The 8006-nt window shown below is 36.9% G+C and overlaps 1 pseudogene; it reads left to right on the top strand.

Annotated features, from left to right (window-relative positions):
* The first annotated feature begins 5173 nt into the window (after window positions 1-5173).
* On the top strand, window positions 5174-6382 carry LOC116897960 (annotated as a pseudogene).
* Window positions 6383-8006: the final 1624 nt, after the last annotated feature.

Here is an 8006-nt window from a genome sequence, read left to right as displayed (position 1 = left end):
AAAATGATAATAGTTGTGTTCAGCTTATATTTGGGGAAATTTTCCTTTTTTAATTAGACAGAAAGAGTGAAGTATAGATTGTTGTCTATATGTACATGAGGCCTGGCACAAGTTAAGACAAGGCCTGTGATTGGGCTGTGAAAAAGTAAGGTGGGCCCAGAGTTTTGAAGGGAGGAGAGGAAGAGGAGAACCGAGATGGAGGCAGAGAAGGACGACCCAGATACATGGGCCACAGGTAGTTATGAATATTTCTTAAGGGATGGATTTTTTATAGGTCAATTTATCTTTTCTAGGTGGGCAATTTATATCATTATCAATTGGTTATGAGCTTGTTGTGTGGATGTTTTGTGGAGTGTAAATTTACTGAGATAAATTACTGAGGTAACTCTGATTGTTAAATTACAAGCTTATTGATTCTTGATTTTAGTGGGTTACCAGGAGTTGATGCTATAACCACTAGGGGGCAGATGCTGGGAATGTGAACAGAGTCCAGAAGCTGAGGGCCAGGGCAGTGGCCTCTGATGGGAGCAGAGAATGGCTATAGGTAGCATAGCATGGTGCACTAGAATTGGCAGTCACCGAGATGAATATACCATACTAATGCCATATGGTTTGATGATGCCGACTAGTGAAGGCTTGTGGTTATTTATAATATTTACCACAACAGTGGATAGATGAAAGAAGCGGACTGAGTGGGAAAAGGGGTGAGAATGGGAAGGAGAGGAGAGATAAGGCATGGGGAGGACAGAGGGGTAGTGCACTGGGAGAGACCTAGAAATCTAAGTCTCACCTTTTTAAAGAGTGGCATTGAGGTCACATCATCACTGTAAATGGTTGGCAGATGATTCACTTTGGAGAAAAAGTATTTTAATATTGATAGGATTTTCATGAAAAAGGAATTTGGTCCATGATTAATTCTAAATTCAGTCACTCAAACACCATCTATTGAGGGACATACATATTCTAGACATACTGAGATCATAATGACCATGAAAAAATAGTTACTTTAACCCCTAAATAGAAAGATATCAAATAGTTGAAATAATAGGGATAAATTGGAATACAGTTTCAAATTCTGGCACAGAAAAGTTTAGAGGGTTTTTACATAATAGGAAATTGAATTTCTACCTATGAAATTACAAAAATAATCTCATTGTGAAAGAATCTAAAAACTTTTACTGTTCCCATAAAACCTTATCCTATAGTTTGAATATGAGAATCAAAAAGAGGGAGGGAGAGAAACATAACACTGAGCTCTAATAAAAGAAACATGAACCTATGGATACAATACCTAGAAGCAAAAAATAATTAGACATTTGTGGTCAAACTGTGCCTGGAAAAATAACATTTTAAGGTACTATTGTACCTTCACAGCAAAAACAAACAGGTCATTTGTACTATATCAGACAATATATTATAAACGAACAGGTTATACAACATGTAATTTTGAAAATTCCATTTTACTTTTCTACTATTTAACTGAAAGAATAATTTTTAGCCTGTAAAGGTGGAATAAATATTGGTAAGAAGCAATTGAACCTGGAGATATGTAAAGAGATGGTGAGATAGCATTTAGCTTCTCTAAATGCTTTCAAGTTTCCAGGCCTCCCAAGATTGCATACTAGACGGTGGGAAAAACCTGCTGATGAGATAGTAAACTATGAAATGGAAATTTCTTATCTCCCAGCCACTGGAGAAAACAGGAGATGTGACCAGGAATGCAGTTAGAGAGACATTTTCAAAATGAGAGGAAAGGGCTGTGTCTTGGAACACATTTTTGTTCTAATTTGTGTGCACATGCAAAGCTATTAGGATATCCTTGACTCTAGGATAATGGTCAGTACAAAGCAGACATCTTAAAACAGTGACTCTTCCAATCCTTTATATTAAAAACTATGCTATTTAATCAGGAGAAGGTGTGTTAAACAGTCAATGCTTATAACATATTACAAATATCACTCCAAAAATACTAGCCTCTCTAGTTCTAGTTTTGGGGCAATGAAACTAATTTAGTATAATTATTATAAATAGTATTAGTGTATTTATTTATTTATAACCAAGATCATGAAAAGCCAATGTTGCTAATCTAAGTCTCTCCTGCTATAGAGATGACAGAATGATTAAATGGATTTTTTAAAGATTTATTTATTATATATTAATTACACTGTCTTTTTCTGCAGACACACCAAAAGAGAGCATCAGATCCCATTACAGATGGTTGTGGTTGCTGAGATTTGAACTCAGGACCTCTGGAAGAGCGGTCAGTGTTCTTAACCACTGAGCCATCTCTCTAGTCCTGATTAAATGGTTCTAATGTGGTAAATAACCACATTAAATAGCAAACACCAAACATGTAGATAAATATAGAACTTTAGAGCTAAGATTCTAAAATTCCATAGCATCTCAGGATTGTTCAAAGAGATTGACATGCATTCACATAGAGGTTTATCTAAATAAAATATTTAAACAGTGACGAAGTCTTATCATTCTAGAAATGTTATCAGCGGAATATTTTATAGTTCATCTCTGGCTTTCACTTTTATAATAAAATTTATTATTCGCTGTGACTTACTTGCCTATGAATCAATCACTGAAGTATAAAAAGCCAAAGTACGCTGATTGGCTTTACCCAAGTGCCACTTGAAGGAACTGTAGATTACAATACCATTGCATCACTGTTTCTAGAATAAGATTTACCTACTTTTCAAATGTTCAGAGTCTCACATAGATTCAGCAAAACATAAATTTTCAAGTTTAAATGATCTCTACTTCTCTACTTTTGGGAAATATCTGGTAGATTTGAAGATTTCTGATGTCACAGGTAATATGCCCTGTTTGTTCTAAGAAAAGATTTCATGCAAGTTAATACTGATTCATAAAATGCCATGGTCCATTGTTGAACTTAAATGACAAAATCTTAGGTGAAACCTTTAAAGACCTTATTTTTTCATTGCTTCAATGAGAAAAGGTCTCCAAAACCTCTTACTTTTTATTGAGTAACAGAATCAAGCCAAGAAATGGGTGGATAACCCCTTTCAACAGTGCCTTTACTCCAGTACTGTGGAACCCACTCTGAGTTTGCAAACTGTAAATAACTAAGTAGAGTCTGTTTTCTCTGACACCTCGCTGTTATGCTCAAACAACAACGACAAAAACATAGGATGATTTCCCCTTGAAATATATCTGAAAATAAACTATGACTTTTGAAATCACTAAAGAATGAATGATTTCCATATTTTAAATAAATGAAAACTTCTAGCAAGTTACATTGTCAGCCTTTGTTCAATAAATTTATCTTTAAGGTGAGGGACACATATTTAACTAAAAATTAATTACAATTTTCATTCATACAGTTTTCATTCACAGTTTTCATGTCATACAGATAGCAGATTCAATCTTGCAATAACAAAACATACATCCTTGGAAAGGGAAATGGTTCAATAGGTAAAATTGTTGTTCTGGAAGTATGAGGCCTCAGCTTGAATGCCCAGAAGCCATGCATGATGCAGTAGGATGCCTGTCTATAATCCCTACAAGAATATAGTGACATGAAAATTATCAAATATATCAGCTGCCCTGGAACACTCAGGAAAAGTAAGAAACTTTGTCTCAAATAAGGTGAATACAACCTGAGGTTATTCTTGGACCTCCATACATACACAATGGCATGAACTTACTTGCATTTACATTCATAAATGCACACAAACACACAGTCACACACATATGCATATACATGCATATTTACATATACATACATATACATACAGAGTCACACATGCTCATACTTCTATATACAAACACTCATACAAAAAGAAAAATTTTCTTAAATAAAAACCTTCTAGTCATAATTTTTGAAGTACATTTCCAGAATATCTATCTTCTAGAGATCGTGAGTCTTGGCTAGATGGGTTAAAAAACTCATGCCACACAGCCAATTCTGTTGCATGAATTTGAAGAAATTGGAAAAAGAAACATAAAGGAGAATTCAGATTTTTCCAAATGAAGCTATGATTACTAATTTAATGTAATTTCTTTTCAAGTTTGAAATGTTAGAAACAAAATCAAAATTTTAAAAACATGTCAGAATAGCACTACATTCTGTATATATGCCATATTTCTGTTTTCCATTCATCTGATGAAAGACAGATTGTTGCCATTTCCTGACTATTGTGAATAAGGTAGCAGTGAACATTGCAGACCAATTGTCTGTGGAATAGGATGGTGAATCATTTGAAGGAAATGCAAAAAAATGGTGTAGTTGGGTTATATGGTAGATTTATTTTTAGATTTATTTAGTATTCCCCATATTGAATTCTACAGTTAGTAGATCAGTTTGTAATCCCACTGATAGTGAATGAGAGTTCCTCTTTTTCCACAACCTCACCAGCATTTGTTTTCCATTGTTTGTCTATTTTTGGCCATTCTGACTGGTATGAGATGAAATTTCAAAATTGTTTAGTTAAGATCGAAGTCTACCATTTTAGGAATAGCCTTATGAGCTTGTCAAAAAAGAAAAAGAAGAAGCTTGTCTGGAGAGTTTGACAACTCTCCACACACACACACCTCCACCTATAGAATATCCAGTAACATTGTTTAGATTACTGACTCACCTTCCATTCTTCCAAAGGAATCCATTCAGTAAGCACCTGAGAGTCCCTGGAATGCTTCCCCATGCTAATGAGGCCTCTCAGTATCTTACTCTTGAGCCAAACACATTTGCTCACTCTGGATATTCCTAATTCCTTAACCCAAAACTATATACCCCTTGAATCATCTGAAGTAAAAGTTGATTTGTCTCTCCAAAGCTTTCCTGGTATGTCATTATGACCATTTATTTGTACTGATCAGTCTACAGAAACCCTGCTTGTTGGTCCACTGTGCTCCCTTCATCTTTGTGCGATGGTGGCCTTTGATCACAGGGAAAAGGGAGATTCTTCATCCATGATAATTATCAATATGTCAAGATACACATAAAGGTGCAAGAAGTGGCATTTTCTTGTCGGTGGAAACCAGCAGCTGTCTAACTGAACTTAAGACATACTCACCAGAAGGGAATTCACATCAGGGACTGGAATCCTAGCCAGCCTCCTTTGGCTAGTGAGGACACACATCTTAGAAAATCATCTAGGCACTTCCTCAGCTCTGGTCCTCTCAATCTCACAGCGTTACCAAAATGTCGATTTCTAAATAGATGACTTTGGACAATCTGGATATAAAGGGGAAGCAAGCTGTGATGAAAGTGGACCTTAATGTTCCTATTAAGAGCAACCAGATAACAACCAAAGGATCAAGGCTGCTGTTCCAGACATCACATTCTGCTCGGACAATGGAGCCAAGTGTCCTTATGAGGCACGGGACTGGTCTGATGGTGTTCCCATGCCAGACAAGCACTCCTTAGAGCCAGTTGCTGCTCAAATCTCTGCTGGCCAAGGATGTTCTGTTCTTGAAGTATTGTGTCAGCCCAGAAGTAGAGAATGCCTGTGCCAATCCAGTGGCTAGAACTGTTATCGGCTGGAGAACTTCCACTTTCCTGTAGAGGAAGAAGGGAAGGGAAAAGATGCTTCTGGGAACAAGCTTAGTGCCAAGCCAGCTAAAACTAATGCTCTCTGAACCTCACTGTCCAAAATAGGAAATGTCTATATCAATGATACTTTTGAGACTGCATACCGAGTTCACAGCTCCATGGTGGGTGTGAATCTGCCACAGAAGGCTGGTGGATTTTTGATGAAGAAGGAGCTGAACTACCTTGCCAAGGCTTTGGAGAGTCTAGAGTGACCCTTCCTGGATATCTTGGGAGGAGCTAAAGTTACAGACAAGATCCAGCTGATCAGTAATATGTTAGACAAAGTCAATGAGATGATCATTGGTGGTAGAATGGCTTTTACCTTCTTTAAGGTGCTCAAGAACATGGAGATTGGCACATTTCTGTATTAGGAAGGAGCCAAGATTGTCAAAGATCTCATGTCCAATGCCAAGAAAAATGTTGTGAAGATTACGTTGCCTGTTGATTTTGTCACTGCTGACAAATTTGATGAGAATGCCAAGAATTGCCAAGCTACTGTGGCCTCCAGTATACCTGCTGGCTGGCTGGGCTTGGACTGTGATACTGAGAGCGGCAAGAAATATGCTGATTGTTTGGAATTGTCCTGTTGTATTTGAATGTGAAGCCTTTGCCAGGGAAACCAAGTCACTCGTGGATGAGGAAGTGAAAGGCAGTTGTAGGGGTTGCATCACTATCATAGGTGGTGGAGACACTGCCCCCTGCTGTGACAAATAGAACACAGCAGATAAAGTCAGCTATGTGAGCACTGGGGGCAGTGCCAGTCTAGAGGTCCTGGAAAGTAAAGTCCTTCCTGGGCTTGATGATCTCAGCAATATTTAGTATTTTCCTGCCTTTGGTTCTTGTGCATAGCCCCTAAGTCAACCTAGTGTTTTCTGCATTTCCGTTTGGTCTAATGCAAGATCAGTTAGTGGCCAAGATGAAGCACCAGGAAGCATTAAACAGTTGCACAGCATCTCAACTCATCTTTGCCGCATGAGGATTTGTCTACATTCTTCAAGATCCCATTTAAATTCCTTAGTGACTAAAACCAGTGGGCATTGTAGAGGGCATTCATTTATATTCTGCTGGCAAAAGGAAGTGAGCTGTAAAACCTTAGCTGTCTTTGATGTATGTAGCCTCTGGTTAGTTGCCACTCAGCATGGAAATATGATGAAATTCCAGCTGGAGGATTGGAGACATTGATGATCTATCAAACAATAAAGATGTCCACTGTGGAGGGGGGAGAAAATCATCTACTATTACTTTGCTTTACTAACATAATTCCTTACTACATTCTACATGTTACTACACAATACATTACAATATTACTACATCATACATGGGTATTATTCTTATTGATTTTATATATATGATTTTATATATACATATATATAAAATCAATGGCTCAGAGAACATTTTGGAAGAGGGGACAGAAAGATTATAAGATCCACAATACCATCAAGTCTTCTCTTAAATGGTCTCACCTAGAAATGGTTACATAAATAAGACCAACAATGGCAATATCAATATGTTAATGAGGAAGAGAAATTTTTCATGGGCTCATACTCCTAGACAAAAAACTGTAGGAAACTAATGACTTCTGGGGGGATAATTATCTCCTTCCAAAGATGAGCCCTTCTGCTAATGATTGTCAAACCTTAAACTATATATACACACAAACAACAAGACTATATTCAGTAAGTTATATTTACATGGGTATCTTCAACCAACACACACACACACACACACACACACACACACACACACACTCAAACACACACACATACAAACATCTACAAACAGAGACACACATACATACAAAATCAAATGAAACAGAATAAGATAAAATAGGGCTGGTAAGAGTATACTTCTTTTATCTCCCTACCATCCAATTCCAGCATGAGTAATCTGAATCTGCAGAAAGATAATAATAATAAGAACCACAGAGAATCATTTCTGACATATTAAGAACACTGGGGAAATCCTTACTGTGCCTTCTCTGAGGGTAGTTCCTATCTCTCTAGATGTTCATCACTGGGACAGAAAGCAACTTTGCTTAACTGACATGAATGTACTAAGAACATAGTAAAACAGAAAACTTTTGTTATGAAGAAAACAATTCCACGGACCTTGACCTGAAACTTCTATTAAAAGTACTCACTTGTCTAAGGCAGTGGTTCCCAATCTGTGCACATCAACCTTTATCTCCAAAAATATTTAGTTTGTGGTTTATAACAGAAGTAAAATTACTGTTTTGAAGTTATGATGTACCTACAAAATAATTTTTAGGGTTGGCAGTCACCATAATATGAGGCACTATATTAAAGGCATGCCACATTAGGAAAGTTAAAAACGCACTGCTCTAAGTGATATTAGACAGAAAATAGACATTAGAAATAAAAAAAGTTAAACCAGATGTAGAGTATAGGTTCAGGGTTAGGAAGGAGCATGTGCCCACCTCAGT

Source organism: Rattus rattus, chromosome 4, assembly GCF_011064425.1.
Source record: "Rattus rattus isolate New Zealand chromosome 4, Rrattus_CSIRO_v1, whole genome shotgun sequence".
Taxonomy (NCBI): domain Eukaryota; kingdom Metazoa; phylum Chordata; class Mammalia; order Rodentia; family Muridae; genus Rattus; species Rattus rattus.
The sequence above is the reverse complement of the archived record's forward strand: the minus strand, read 5'-3'. Positions and strand labels throughout refer to the sequence as shown.